This window comes from Cylas formicarius, unplaced genomic scaffold (assembly GCF_029955315.1).
Source record: "Cylas formicarius isolate icCylForm1 unplaced genomic scaffold, icCylForm1.1 PGA_scaffold_12__32_contigs__length_19106922, whole genome shotgun sequence".
Taxonomy (NCBI): Eukaryota; Metazoa; Arthropoda; class Insecta; order Coleoptera; family Brentidae; genus Cylas; species Cylas formicarius.
This window is the reverse complement of record NW_026844225.1, coordinates 6,625,251-6,642,086: the sequence shown is the minus strand read 5'-3', so window position 1 is coordinate 6,642,086 and position 16,836 is coordinate 6,625,251. Positions and strand designations below refer to the sequence as shown.

At 33.9% G+C, this 16,836-nt stretch overlaps 1 protein-coding gene and 1 long non-coding RNA gene across 3 annotated transcripts in view; one reads left to right on the top strand and one right to left on the bottom strand.

The window, feature by feature from the left end:
• Positions 1-16,836, bottom strand: part of LOC132695880 (uncharacterized) — a 237,150-nt gene that overhangs the window by 12,659 nt on the left and 207,655 nt on the right. The window lies entirely within an intron of this gene.
• Positions 9,621-16,836, top strand: part of LOC132695877 (protein turtle homolog A-like) — a 413,609-nt gene continuing 406,393 nt past the window's right edge. For both annotated transcript variants that reach the window (XM_060660435.1, XM_060660436.1), the window contains exon 1: positions 9,621-9,863. The gene's annotated coding sequence lies outside the window, so the exon portion shown is untranslated. The remainder of the gene's footprint in view (positions 9,864-16,836) is intronic.

The following is a 16,836-nucleotide window of genomic DNA, read 5'->3' as shown; positions in this document are numbered from 1 at the left end:
ACAGCAATTACTAGTTGTTTCTTCTTCTGTTTTTCCATCCTGAGTTGCGGTTTTTAATATATCAATCGATATATCAAATACGACTTAGAATTGACAACAACTATATATATATATATATATATATATATATATATATATATATATATATATATATATATATATATATATATATATATATATATATATATATATATATATATATATATATATATATATATATATATATATATATATATATATATATATATATATATATATATATATATATATATATATATATATTCTCACGTATTGATTCACTCATGGAAAAATGTGATGACACTATATTTCGGGATATCATCCGTTCGCTCGTTGAACTCCGACGAATCCTGCATCCTGCATATATATACACAGTATTCGAAGTGTTTTCGGAGCGCGAGCATTGAAGATGCCAAGTGAGATTTTGGCGAAACGTCTGCAGGATTCCAGTCGGAGTTCAACGAGCGAACGGATGATATCCCGGAATATAGTGTCATCATATATATATATATATATATATATATATATATATATATATATATATATATATATATATATATATATATATATATATATATATATATATATATATATATATATATATATATATATATATATATATATATATCGGAGATTAACTCACGAATTTAACAAAATGCTTAGATGACTGGACAACAAACTACGGTAAAAATCAACAAGTTCATGTAATTTATTTAGATTTCGAAAAGGCTTTTGACAAAGTTCCGCAAAATCTCCTTTTGCTTAATCTCGAATATTACGGGATTAGAGGAAGTTTACTACGTCTTATTGCTTCATTTCTGAAAGATCGTTACTATCAGGTACGAGTAAATAGCAGTCTGTCAAATAGGCATAAGATATTTAGGGGTGTTCCGAAGGAATCAGTTCTTGGATCGTTGCTTTTTCTAATTTATATAAGCGACATAAGTAAACACATTAAAACTTTAATCACACTGTTTGCAGATGATAAGAAAACTCTATGCGAATCTTACTAAAAACTATGATGACCTTCGGAGAGACCTAACAATGATAGAAATTTGGTCCAAAAAATGGAAAATGAAACTAAACGAAGAGAAATGCAATGTTTTGAGTATTGGAACAAACAAAACTGAGTATCGTTATACCCTCAATAAAAAGAGCTCCAAACATGTAGAAGAATAGAAAGACCTTGGAATTATGGTAACTTCCAATTTGAAGTGGGAGACAGATATTTCAAAAGTAGTTAAACAGGTTAATTCTTAGATGTTTTGTATGATGAAGGATTTTCTTAATAGATCATCTTAGGCCATAGTAAAACTTTATAAGTCTTTCATGCGTCCAAAATTAGAATATGGTCAGATAATATGGGATCGCTACTTTATTCACTACATTGAAATGATCGGGCGCGTTCAAAAAAGAATAACAAAACTTCCAGTCCATTTATCTAATTTTCCTATGAGGAAAGACCGGTAAAGCTGAATTTAACAACATTGAAAGAAAGAAGATTACGCGGCGATCTAATTGAGACTTACAAGATGATACAAAACTATTACTCATGTGAAGTGAACATCTTTCAAAATAACCCGAATATCTACGAGGTCACTCCAAAAAATTAACCCAAAAAAAGACTACTAAACTACAGAGAAAAAACTTCCTGTGGAACAGAGTGGTGTGGTGGAACTTCTTGTAGGAATTCTTTCAAAAACAAATTGAACAGAGAATTAAGTGCATTGCATTGAACTCTTTTTTTTTCTTTTTCTCTATTGTAAAATTTTTTTTCTTTTTTGTGATATCAATGAAGATATACTATATACAGACATTAACAAGGATTTTTTTTTTAAATTTTTAGTTTTATTTTTATTTTTTATATAATTTGTATATATTGTACATTCGACATTGTAAATTTTATTCACCAGCCTTATCGAGTTAACCGCTTGCTGATGTAAATAAAAAAATATGGAGGTTATGTAAATTTAGTTGAGCAACATTCGAACATTGAACAATGAGACGTGTTTAGTTTTAACCTAAACGAAAATTTCCACTCAAAATTCTTAACGCAACCAACGCTACATACCATAATTCTATTTAGAAATAGCTCCGAGCTCCAAGCTAGAGATTGCAAAAAAAAATCGGCTTTGAGGGTGCAACCGAGCTAACAAGAACGCGGTTTGCATTCAAAATTCGCTGGATTTAATAAATCTGATGAAAGGTGACGAACGGAGAAATGCTTGGCGTTTATAGAATATCTCCTTTTTAGCAATGCAAACAAAATGGGTGGGAAATAGGCGACAAAAACAAACACAATCAGGCTGGCGTGCACCTTCAAGAGGAGGAAAATCCGGAAAATACAGCGCTAAACAAAACAAATCTATCGCGAAAAATTTTACTTACTTTTACTTACTAGGGGCGTTATGATAAGTTGGAAGCAGGTCTATATAAAATGTATTCTTCCATGGTCCGCAAGGTCACCAGACTTTTCGCCAATTCAATATGTACGGGATATGATGGGTGAAAGAGTAGTTTACATTCTTGGTGAAGCGTAGTTTAATAAAAAACCTTTCTGAAGAAATTAAAGCAGCAAGAATATAATCAAACACAATTTGCAGTGACAAAGCCGTCTCTTAAAGCTGCATTGAGCAATATTTCAAAGTATCTACTTGTGGAAGATTCCTTATCTCTTTTTACAAAACTTCTGGATTCCTCTTGCGTCGGTTTTTGTTGAGTCAAGCTTCCAATCATCCTGTTGGCTTCTTCAGAGCTCAATTGAACAGTTTCAGGTAAGTATTACAGTAGTCTGTGGAAGTTTCTTTGAAAGATTTCTCATCTCTTTTAGTGATACGTTATCTGATAGAAAGATTAGATAAATAGTGCAACGGTACAACATCGAGGGAGTATTTAAGTTTGGAAGCGTCTTATCAAGAAGAATGACAAAAACCTGGAATCATCTATCAGGTACGCCGTGAATGTCGCGGGTTATGGTAAGTAGAAAAGTAAGTGGCTTGCTTTCGAACTTCTCATGAAGGAGATACAGTGTTCTAGGGAAGGGAGTATGTTGTACAACGTCTGGTAAGATTATCCTGGGCGAATCTACTACAGACAGATCTGATTCACCGATCCTGATTTATCTGATTTTTACTCACACTTAGTCCAATTGCTTTTCATTATATATAAAAAAGTATTTACATTTATTGTGTGTTCAAATTCCATGTCGCACAGTCTAATAAATCGTTTTTAAATCACTCATGATCGCTTTAGAGATTTGCCCGAATTGCCGAGATATTTAGTGGCTTTAAACCATTGAAGGAAAGTAAATTATATTTGCTGATGTAATTAATATAGATGCGTATCATAAAACCACTGTTAAATTTAATATGATGGTATGAATGTCGCATTACACAATTGCATAACACATGCATGGTTATCGAAACATATGTGCTCACTTCATTTGATTACTGCAGTAAAATAATTGATGATGTTTGTAGCTTTAATTTATTATATTGAACAATATTCGGATGTTCCACATATCGTATCCATAAATTGCTCCAAGTAATTTTACAACTAAGGCTCAGTTTTCCCTTAAGGAAAATCGTTGATGATGGTTAAGCCCTTTAGATCGAATAAAATTGATGGATTTTACGACCACACACCACATAAAACTCTGCAGTCGAATGGATTTAAGAACACAAGGTTTGTTCGTGTGTAATGCAATGAAGATCTGTCAAGTTATCTTTTTGCACATTCAATTCATTAAAACCTTCACGTAAGCCTACCATAGAAGGTTCATACTTGTGAATACCATTTAAACTTCATAAAAAATGTCTTTCCGTAGTGTTCCTTCAATATTTCGAATAAATATTGAAAAATAGGCGCTCTCGACTAATGCCATGCCCACACATGGAATGTTTACTTCCATCAGAACTGTTTTGTAGTAGCCCGCTAAACGGCAGTTGTGTGTTTCATCCACAGGACAACTCAATCCTGTTTTCAATGCAGGGGTGCGATGGTAACTTGTTATTCTTGCTACATTATGGGGCTACATTTCAGAAAACTTTAATATTATTAACTTTATAATTATTAAAAAAAAAAGATTGATGAAGTAATATTAAGTAGTCAGTGCTATGGATATGTCTACATAAGCTCTACCTAGTTGGTATTCTCCCTGATTTTTAGAATCCGATCAACGGGGCATAAGTTTATATGTGATCAAAAATGATGTTGGTTAAGAAATAAAGCTAGAACTAGTTGGTTGAGTGCGATAAGGTAGACAAAAGACATAAAAAGCGAGCCCAAATTTTAAGATATGAGTTGGTTTAAACGGAATAGCTTAAAAACATACTACCAAAGGATACTGTAACAGTATTTTGCAAACCAACTGGATTTCTCCTTGCTGACGTTTCAGCAATCATTTTCGGAGCTTCTTCTTCTACTGTTTATCCTGAAACACTAATCATAATTTCAGTTATATTATAATATCAGAGAATGTAAAATCTAATCTCTTCATCTTAATTGAAAAATGAAACCGCTATGGGTTCTCTATTAACCTCATAATTTTCGACTTTCATTAGCTAGAACTTGCAGCTATGTCAAGAAGTAGTATAAAAAATAGAGAAGAACTGAAGGAAGATGGGCTCTATATATCGAGTTTCGGCGAATACTGTTAGTTTTGGTTAGTCGTCCTACTAGGCAAAATAACTTTTTGTTTGTCATTGGCATAGTTATCGACATTGCGTCCTTAATATCTTTTAGTAAAAATAAATGGAGTTTTAAATTTCATGTATCTAACGCTGAACTTAAAACCGCGGAAAGCTTAGCCCTTTTTGCATGACAAAAAGAACGCGTTTGAGACAGGATTACGCTTAGCCCTAAAGTTAATAGTATCTCTCTCTCTCTTCGAGACATTGGTATCGGCATTTTACTGGCTACCGGTAATGGAAAAAAGATTTTCTTCCAACAAATACGCTTTTATCGAATACATCGCTTTATATATGTCGTAGGATGCAGTTTTTGAAGTACATGCTGTTCAAGTTTCGTTGTTTATGGTACGGTTATCCATGCCAAAATGAATATGATGAATTTTAAAAATTTACGAAAATTACTGTCTCTACAGTGTAGAAAAATACTTAAGATCAAATTTTCAAGTGTGAGCTTTCTTACGCTTTATTATGTTTGTTATATTTGTTGTCTTAACGTCTTATCTGTGTACAAAAGCAAAAAGAAAAAACTAACTAAGCCACTAGTTTCATTGTTTTAATTTAATATTAATATTAAGGCATTAAGGTGTACACAATTTAGAGTTGACTTTACCTTAACTTTCTACCAAATTTGAATTTTTTAGCTTCTCTCTATTACATAGTGTTTTACGATAGATTTATTGCTTAGTTAATTCAGTACATTTAAAGGATAAAAAGAGAAAAGAGAAAAAAATAACAAACAATAACCTTTATAAAAATAAGTTATGAAGTAACAGACACAGACTAGTTAATATTACGGCAAAGCTAGCAACAAATACTCATACGAAAAGCAATTGGAATATTACTCAATAAAAAGGAACAACTCTGATTTTCCTATAATGACTCAAAATAACAAAGATCTAGAAAGTATATGAAGCTGAAGTAATGCAATGCAATGATTATTCAATCAAAACAAAACTTCTTAATCGGAGAACATTGGTTTTAAATTATTTATGGGAATACGATAAAAGTCAAACACAAATTTTTTAAAGTTGTAGATAGTTTGGTTTACGGGGATGAATCCTTGATTAGAGCTATTGACATTTTGATTGCATATGTTGCTAATTTCATTCAGATCCATAGAGTACGACACTACATCAACAGGTAGTTTGAAGTAGTTGCACTTAATTAAAAATAAATAAATCAGTACAGATTTTCTTTCAATTTAAGTTATAACGCCGAACAGATCTATTGAAAATCAGTCGTCGAAAATGAATTTCAGGAAACCTTTGCATTGTCATGGATAAAATCTTAATTAGCCTGTTAATTGGCAGTTTGAAAACTCTGTCGGATAACTTGAAGAGACCAAATTCCAAGGGAACAACGTTTTTGAAAAAGTTAACTTCCCTTTGAAAACAAGGGATCTTATAAACGGAACTAGTTACATTATAAGACTAATTACTATATAATTAAAATTAGATTCGAAATATAAGAACAAGGAACATAATTGCAGTGCTTGCAGATAAAAAAAAACATTAAGACGTAAGTATGGGCATAGTTCTTTTTACAAAACTTCTGGATTTTACTCTGTACCTGTTTATATATTGTTTGAGGGGGGCGGAGCTAAATGAGGGGCATAAACACCCTCTCGGATGACTGATTCCCATATTGGTGACAGGTAGAGACCTGAATCGCGGATAAGATTGTTAGGTTGTTTATAGATTTCTATAGACTCTCGGATTTTTCGTTGGTAGAAGAATTGATTACATGCACAAATTTTAGTTTTATTGAATAAGATTTTGTGTCCGGTGTCGTGATTGCGTTCGGCAATTGCTAATGAGTTTACTTGTCTTAGTCTTAAGTCTGTTTCATGTTTTTTGAGCCTAGTTAATATTTTGCTGGCTTCTCATATGGTATTTTGTCTTTGACGGATCGAAACTATTGAGAGATTTTTGGACAAGTTGGTAAATCTGGTTTTGATGTTACATTTCTTTAGGACTGTTGATATGTGGTCTGTGATGTTTTGAATGTAAGGCAAGTGGCAACAGTGGCAAGTGTAGGATTGCTTTCGGCCTCATTGCCATTGGAAGATTGTGGTGAAGTGTATTTTGTGATGGAACGCTGGAAAAACATTGAAATTATTAGAGAGAAGAGCAGAGGTAAGGCGTTTTAATTCTGGATTCAGTGACTCGGGCTGAGATAGTTTTATGGCTCTGTAAATAAGAGAGTTGATAACCGATAATTTTTGGGCCGGATGGTGATGTGACAATGCATTAAGGTATCAGTCTCTGTGCGTAAGTTTTCTGTAAACACAATTGCACAATCACGAAACCGGACATAAAATTTTATTAGATAAAACTAAAATGCTTGCATGTAGTCAATTCTTCTACCAACGAAAAATCCGGGAGTCTATAAACAACCTGACAATCTTAACGGCGACTCAGGTCTCTACCTGTCACCAATATGGGAATCAGTCATCAGTCATCCGCTGTTTATGCCCCTCATTTAGCCCCGCCCCCCTCAAATATTATAAAAGCAGGTGCAGAGTAAAATGCGAGCCAGTTTCAGTCAAGCTCCGAAGAAGCAACCAGGATGATTAATGAAACGTTAGCTACTTCGAGTCAAGAAAAACCGACGCAGGAGGAATCCAGAAGTTTTATAAAAAAGTATTACAGTAGCCTGTGGAAGTTTCCTTGAAAAATTTACGGCATAGTTTTTAATCATGCAATTTGCACACCCAACTTACTAAAAATTCGCTTCATTCGGCAGTTGAAAATTTAAACGGAAGTTGTTATGTTTAATTTTGGCAGTTCGTAAATATTGACCATATAAACGCGTCCGGTTAAGGATTGTTTACGCCTAGTAAATAATCTGTATTTCAACAAAGGGCGCTTTCTACCATTGTTTGGAATAGGGCATCGATAAAGCAGAAAACAAAGTTGGAATTCGTTTCATTCAAACGGAATCCGAAATTTGCGTCCAAATATAGATTGTGCCAACCGATTTTTGGAAATTGCAAATTAGTAATAAAGTTTTAATAATATTTTGCAGATTTAGTGCGATATTGGCGAATCGAAGACATCGTGTTTTGGCAATTTGGTGAATTAAAAGGAGCAACATTGGCCGAAATGCTGCAGAAGTGATGCGATGTTTGGCAGACTAATAAATATATTTTATTATTATTAAAAATGACATTTAACACCTAATGCCCTCGGAGAAAGTGTGAAGGAATAGATATAGTCTGACATGGAAGCGGTTTTGTCTTGTCCGTTTCCTCAATAACACAGTAGTGAACAATAATAAATGTAAAGGTCAAGAACACTAACACAGAGTATGAAAATTGTACAGAAAGTGCAAGATAGTGTGCTATGATCTTCACAGATTTCAGAGAGCCAAGGATTTTAATTTAGATTTTTTATTTTGATGGAATACTTGTCCACACTATAGAAACGATTTTCAATAAGCAACAATTTAATATTTGTTTTGGACACATATTGTACACGTTAATGTTGAAAGAATTTTTGTCTGATGTAACAAGTCTGTGCTTTGGAACTCTTATAAGTTTTTTTGCACGTGTTGGACAACTATGAGACACACCTTCAAATATATTAGTATGTTTGTGAATTTCTATAAAATTATGTAGAATATAAATACAGGGAGAATATAGATACAGGGCAGTGTCATTATCTCATATTTTTTAAAATATGGAGTACAGTGTTCATTGTGCTTAGCCCCATCAAGAATTCTTATAGCCCTTTTCTGTCTCCTAAACATTTAAACAGCATTGACAGAGTTTCGAGATAATATTATGCCATATGATATGCGGCAATGAAATAAAGTATAATACACTGTTATTACCGCATTTTGTTCTAGGCTCTCCGTAATTTTTCTAAGGACGAACAAGCCGGAAGATAGTTTTCGCTTAAGTGATAAAATATGATCTTTCAAGTCAAGTCTACTATCCAGTGTAATGCTAAGTAATTGTTGTTCTATTTATCTAGCGAAAAGAATATTTTTTGAGTTTTGTCCGTATACAATTTGATATAATTATTTTTAAACCAATTGTTCGCATTGCTCTTCATTTAGCCAATAATGTTGTGCGTGTCATTTCAATTCGGACCATATAGGGCAAAACTGGCATCGCCCGCAAATAAAGCACATTTGACAGACCCCAAAAAACGGCATAGATCAGCAACATACACTATAAAAAATATAGGGCCGAGTACGGACTCTTGGGGGACCCTACTGGAGACCTTCACCAAATAGGATTTACGTCTGTCATCGCCCACAAACTGTTCCCTGTCATTTAAATAAAATTCTGTTAGCTTAAGGGTTTCGCCGCGAAATCCATACCTAAACAGCTTCTGTTTAAGAAGATCGTGCGAGATACACTCGAAGGCCTTGCTAAGGTCACACATTCTTAATCCCACCCGAATTCCAGTCTCAAGACCCAGCACCACAACCTTACTTATCGTTTGTATGGTAGAACTGTTCATTCCCAAAGATATCCTGCAAGCAAAGCGAATAAAAAAATCCGCTAATATTTGTATTTTTTAATGCGAAATTGTTCTGCGGGTTTTCCAAAAATCGTCTAAGAACGCGTAAGTTGCTACTGGCAGGACAGAGGACATTCCAACGTCAATCTGATACGAAGTTAACAGAAAATTGCCGATTTACAGAATGCACAGGATCGGATTTTTTTTTTTGGAATTTTAATTATTTCTCAATGACGAATTTTACGACGGGGATGTAACATCAAATTTGTGGGCGCTCTTTCATAAAACGATGTGCAGCACTAAGTAAACGTCGGTCGACTCCGGGTTTTTCCGGCTGCCCGTGCTTTAGACGGGTCCGGATCGCTGAATTCCCGATTCCCAACTATTCGAGTTTCTGTACGATCGGATGGAAGTTTAGTATTTGAACAACTCCCTGCCGGTAAAGTAACGCTACGCTAGGCTACGCGGTGTATCTGACAACGTGCTCATTCCAAATTCTCTAGTTTTCTTAAGTGCTTCATTGCATTGGCGCCGCTCTAGACTTGAAACTTAATATTCGTTGTGACTGGCGCAATATGTTTCCGTGTACCGTTTAGGTGCAGTTTTCCTCAAAAAAAAATCTATCTCGCAGTGAATTATTAAAGTTTTTGGTGAGGCGAAAAAAAATCATCAAAGTGAACAGGTATATATAGATATTTTTTTAATCAAATGTTCGAAGTTTCATCAAAGCGCGTTAAAACGACTACTAATAGAAACGTTACCTATCTGAATTGTAAAAAGATCTGTTGGGGCTCTAACGGCAAAAACGATGGAAATTGGGATGGCTTAATGAAAATCCGTCCGAAGCCGGTTCATTTTCTATTTAAAATTTGCTCTCTTAGGATTTAAAAGGTTTTATTGCAATATAGATCCTAATTTTCGTTCCGCCAGGGTGCGATGAATTTAAATATCCGCCTTTTTTTCTCTAGGCGGTTCGTCTCCTTCCGTTTATTATTATTGTTTGTTTTTAGTTCCGAAGGCCCGGTTTATTTTTGATCTTTTATTATACTTACCAGTCACGAGTTAAATTAGAAAAAAGGTGCTGTTGAGAAAACGTGAAAAATTTCCATTATACGATATTCTTGTTGCCACTTTTTGAACTCTACAACAAATAAAAAATGCTATTTAATACGTGGTGTGGTTTTTTCAAGGACCACATGAAAAAATAAATTTGATGAAGATGAAGAGTAGCAACAAGAATGTCGTCTTTTTTTTTCATATCTGTTTAAAGAATATAAAAAAAAGAAAATTTTTCAATTTTCTGAACAGCAACTTTTTTCTATCTTAACTCGTAACTTGTAAGTATAAAAACAAACAACAATAATAACCCTTTTTTCTTAAATATAACTGGTTCAATGTCCATGTACAAATTTTGCCATTTATTTTTTGCCTCTTTTTTCTTTGTTGTCTTTTTACTAATTGTCGTGTTTCTATGTATTCGAGTGTCTTTTGTACTTCAAGGTCCTTTCTTATTTCCTTTTTTCTTATTTTGTCCATTTTTGTGACTCTAACTCGAATTTTGATTTTGTATTGATCAGTTAGTCTGCACGATAGTTTTTGTTGATATATCCTTTTTTCTTACGAAGTTCTTATTCATTGTAAAATACAGTTTTAGTGTTTTTCGGTTATTTATCTCTGTTTCCTCTTTTCCGTCGATCTCTATTTCTACTTCTAAGTAATTAATGTGTCAATACATAATCCAGTTTTATATACATATGTTTCTAGTCCCGTCTGTAAAATGCCTAATTACACACCAATCTAGCGTATGGGAGAAATCACTTTTCCACGTCAGTTTCGTATCCTACGGATCCGAGGCACATCGGACATTTCCGGGATTTTACCGCACGGGAGCAATCGGATGTTTTCGGAGATATTTCCTACGCCTTGAATTTTGACGTTTGTCAGTTCTGACGGTTATTTCAGTGGATGTATTCGTGTTGTTTTGCGAAAATGTAGCTAAGAACTAACAGTCGTAGAAAAAGTATAGTATGCTCCGCTCGTGTCAAGTAAACTCGCGAGTCAAATGCCGTTTACGGCACTATTACTAGATCGTCAACAAATTTTTATATTTATCATGTATCTATGACCCACATAATTTTCTTACGATTGCTCCACAGTTTTTCATTATTTCATTAATAAAGGCTGTGATTGTCTTAAACCTGCTTTAATTACGAATGGCTTTGAAATTTTATTTTGGTATATTACATAGTTGTATATATTTTTCAACACCCTTATCATTCCTCCTTCAAGCACAATTTTCCATAGTTTGTGTCTTGGCTATTTATCAAACGCTTTCTCCAAGTCAAATATATTTTATTATCTTAGAGAGTATTTTCTACCACCGGTCCAGGACTTGTTCATATTTTTTCATTGCTGCACACTGCTGTAATTATTACAGTCGAATTTACCCCCTTCTTCGGGAAGCATTTAAAAAAATATAAAAACTGCGTTTGCAAGGGTCTAAAGAAAAGAGCATTTCTCGAAAACTGTTTACGGAACCGAACAAATTCTTGAACGTAGAAGATTCGGCTGCATGAACTTTTATTCTTGACAATTTTTCAAAAATGTACAGGGTCGGCCGCAAATTAAAAAAAAAAAGAAAAATGAGTGCACCTATTATTGAAAATTGGCGATAACTAAAGGACTGAGTTTTAGATACGAGTTTTTTTTTTACATGGCAATAAAGCTCGCATACACAGTTAAAACTTTTGTATTAAAGGTTTTCACTTATTATACAGGGTGTTCGCGTTATTCCGTGCAATATTAAGAAACGTACTAGGTGCCCTAAATTTGCTGCTACCGACTTCAGATTTGGCAGAGAAATAGAAGTTCAGATCCACATTTAAACTGTTAAAGTCGAGCGCAATTGAGTATCGCAAAGTAATTTTTTAAAATTTTTGAAATTTTGTTGTTGGTTATTTTGGCTTCCAGAAAAACATGTTTTTTTTTCCATAACCATTCATCCGATCGGCAAAATTCTTTAACTGGCAGATGCGGATGATTCATTGATATAACATTTATTTCAAGCATTTTTTTGGTTATATACGGGGTTTTTAAATTATAGGCAAAATCCAAAAGACTTTGAAAATTGTTCTTTTCCAGAGTAAATTATTAACCGCAAATCAAAAATCGTAAAAAAAATGGCTAATCGGTTCAAACAGTGTCATAGGCCGCATCAAGAGCTATAATTTTTGTATTTGCTGTTTTCGTCTAGCGCATACGCTGTTGGAAATATTTGCAAAAATCAAAATGAAAATCACCGTTGCGCGATGACATCATTTACTATTACGACGTACTGCATGGCTTCGGAAAACCAGTATTTTCTCGAAAACCGTTGACTCCATTGGAAAAACTTATATACCAGAAGACATGGGAGATCCAAGGATTTCACCTCTATTTTGTACATTGTTTGAATTATATACAGGGTGTGTCGTTTATGGGAAAAAAATCAATAAGAGCATAAAAATTGCCGTTTTCGTGGGTAAATTATTAAACGTACATGAAAAAGTATAAAACATGGGATAATTCGAGTTAAACAGTATCGTAAATTGTGTCGAGAGAGAGAGAGAGAGAGAGAGAGAGAGAGAGAGAGAGAGAGAGTTTCAGGTTTTCACGCGATCAAACGCAGACCATTAACGATCTCTGACACTACCTTCCGAACTGCATGTGTGGTGGTTTTTCCAGCCAGGAATCCCCACTAATCCAATAATAATTCTTTTAGGATTATTTCCAAAATTTATTTTTTATTTAAATTTAATATTGGACGACTGTATATTATCGAGAAAATATTGACTCTCCAGAAAATTAACATTCTGAACAATTACAAAGTAGTATTATAAATTAAATCAATTTGAGCTCTTAATAACTTTGTGTAAAAAATTTGGGGTTAAAATTTTTAGTTTATCTAAACTTTTAGCGTCTAACTGTTACATGATGCTAGACAATATAAATATTGCTTCGAAAATTCACTACGTTCAAATAATACAAAGACAAAAGAGAAATGGAAGTACAAACAATAACCTTTATAAAATGCAGTTGTGAAGTAATAGCACAGACTAGTTAATACTACGGCAAATCCAGTAAGAAATACTCATACGGAAAGCAATGTAGTTGGTATATTACTCAAAAAAGGAAACAAGACTGATTTTCCTATAATGACAAAGATAACAAAGATCCAGAAAGTACACGAAGATGAAGTAGTGCATTCAAAATAAAATTATTTAATCAAAGAACATTGGTTTTAAATTATTTATGGGAATGTAATCCAAGTAATATAAAAAATTATTAAAGAGCTATTGACATTCTGGTTGCATATGCTGCAAATTTCATTGAGATCCATAGAATACGACACTACATCAACCGTTAGTTTGAAGTAGTTGGACTTAATGAAAGACGACTAGAACAGTACAGATTTCCTTTAAATTTAAGTTATAACGCCGATCAGAATTATTGAAAATCAGTCGTCTAAAATTAATTTGAGAAAACCTTTGTATTTTCATGGATAAAATCTTAATTAACCCGTTAATTGGCAGTTTGAAAACAGTGTCGGATAATTTGAAGTTAGAAAGTTAACTTCCATGTGATAACAAGGGGTCTTATAAACCGCACTAGTTAGACTATAAGACTAATTACTAGATAGTTAAAATTAGAGTCGAAATATAGGAACAAGGACCATAATTGCAGTGCTTGCAAAAAAAAGCGTTAATTAATTTTAGTAACAAACTATTTTTCTTTCTTGCTTGCAAGCGTTGTAAATTACACGTTGGAAAAGAATTATTGAAAATCATATTTGAGGAAAGTTTTACCCAGAAGAAAAATATTGTGGTATTTGAAGATAAATAAATAAATTTTGTATATAACACACACGCAACATAAGTACAGGTTAGGATTATAGGCAACTAGTAACCTAAAAACGTTTGTTTAAAAAACAAAAGGGGGTGTTTTTGAAAGCTTTGTTTGCCGTATAGCGCGAATAATCCTGTTTAAACGAAGTCCCGAAATTGGTCTCGACGCTGGTAATTAAGAGACAATTTTTTGTCTTTTGTTTTGTCGCCGAGGCGGTTTTTCAAAATCCAAGCAAATCCAACCATATCGTGCGATTTTAAACCGGGTGGTGTAGGATTTAACTCCCACACACACAAACACACAAAAGTTAAAATACTAAGTGGAGGGGATTAAATTTAATTTCGATGGTCTGGTGTGTGTGTCTGTTATATATATGTTACGTTTTCGGATGTGGTGGAACGAATTTTTTCCGTCGAAACCTTTTTATGTAATACATCAAAGGAAATTGAACCATTTTAATTTATTTCGCAGCCCGGTAAACGTTCAATTTTGTTCCCTAATTCCAGAAAACGACCCCAAATGATTTCCCATTTGCGGGAAAATTAATAACTTTATCGTTAGCGAAAGTTTCGGTATAACGGCGCATATGAAGTGCCAATAAATATGGTGAATTACGCGCAATTGTTAAGACTTGAACAGCCGCTACATCAACCGTTAACCGATTCTAAATCTAGATATATGTGTATTCAAATTCTATCCATACTTGACAGTTCAACAATATGACATCGTTATAGTATTAGGCAACAGTTTAGGATAGTTCGATACTTGTAATTGATTGACTAAATTCTGTACGTATTTCCACAAAGTGCATTCACAGATAAACATGTCACCGGAATTGAACACATATTACACTTGTCAACGAGCAAAATATGACTCTCGTTTGACGTGAAACTATGTGGATATTCTTCCTTGTTGCCGAGCAAATCGAAAAATATGGTTAGTGTTAAGTTGGCACTTTCCCTATAGCCTAACGGAATGCAATGCTTTCAATTCTACCGTCACTTCCCATACTCTTTTTTATTTATACACAGTGTATTGTTAATCATGTTCTTAAATTCAAATCTATAACAATATATTTTTTAAATAAACTTCCACAGGCTACTGTAATACTTTGAAAAATTAATAAGCCTTTATGGAGAGGAAACCAAGCGCAAAACCAGGAAGTTAGAAGATCACCGGCTGAAACTGCTAAGATTGCACTATACACTGACGATTTTGTTACGTTGTAGAGACCATAACGTCATCCTCAATTTTCTTAAAATATCCCATCATATCAAATCCTCGTCCGCCTATAAAATTCTTCGAAAATCTAGTTTCGCTTTACTTCGAGAAAGGATATATAGAGAAATAGACCTAATCAATAGGACTCTTCTTTATCTACATCTTGAAATTGCTTCCATCTTGTCTCCATCCGAGTTCGATACCATTTCCAACACGATTCATGACAAAGCTTTAAATCTCCGTTTATCGTCTACCCAGAATCACATTCAAAAATTTGAAAAACTAACGTCAACACTACGAAAACCATCAAACTCTTCTCAACTACCAAACACTGTGATAAATGGATCATCCCACCAACTTTCGGAAACGGTACGTAATTAATTGCTTTCACTTCATTGAACAAATTAAAAGCATTACATTGGATGCACAAGATATTCTGGTTAGTTTCGACGTAGAATCCTTCTTTACTAAAGTTCCTATTCCTGAAACTATCACCATCATTTCAGATGTATTAAAATCCGAAAATCTAGAACCAAACCTTCTCACCTTAATTGAAAAATGTTTGTCTGAAACATATTTTTCTTATAACGGTCGAATTTTTGAACAAACGTCGGGAACAGCTATGGGTTTTCCATTATCAACAGTCATCGCGAATATATTTATGGAGGCCTTTGAGATAAAAGATCTCGACATCTTCCATCGAAAACCAAAAGTATGGAAACGCTACATCGATGATAGTTTCGTTAAATGGCCTCATGGTCAAGAAACCCTAGTAGATTTTCTTAGACATTTAAACTTTATACACCCTAACACATGTTTTGCGATTGAAAAAGACACTAATTATTCCTATCAATAGAAAATCAGACCCAACATTGGATCATTGTGTTTACGCACAGAGACTGATACCTTAATGCATTGTCACATCACCATCCGGCCCAAAAGTAATCGGTCATCAACTCTCTTGTTTACAGAGCCATAAAACTATCTCAGTCCGAGTCATTAAACCCAGAATTAAAACACCTTACCCCTGCTCTTCTCTCTAATAATTTCCACATTAAAGATATTAAGCGTTCCATCACAAAATACGCTTCACCACACAAGCCTTCAATTGCATTGAAACCGAAAGCAATCCCACACTTGCCACTGTTGTCCTTCCTTATATTCAAAACATCACTGACCACATATCAAAAGTTTTAAAGAAATATAACGTCAAAACCAGATTTACCACTTGTCCAAAAATCTCTTAACATCTTTGAAGAAACTGGATGAAAAATATCGACTAGGCGCAAAGAACATGAAGGAAAAACTAAAGCAAATAAACTCATCACCAGTTGGATGTAATCAATTCTTCTACCAACGAAAAATCCGAGAGTCTATAGAAATCTATAAGCAACCTAGCAATCTTAACCGCGACTCAGGTCTTTACCTGTCACCAACATGGGAATCCGTCACCCGAGATGACGTTTATGCCTCTAATTTAGCTCCGCCCCCCTCAAACAATATATAAGCAGGTACAGAGTAAAATGCGAACCAGTTTCAATCAACCTCAG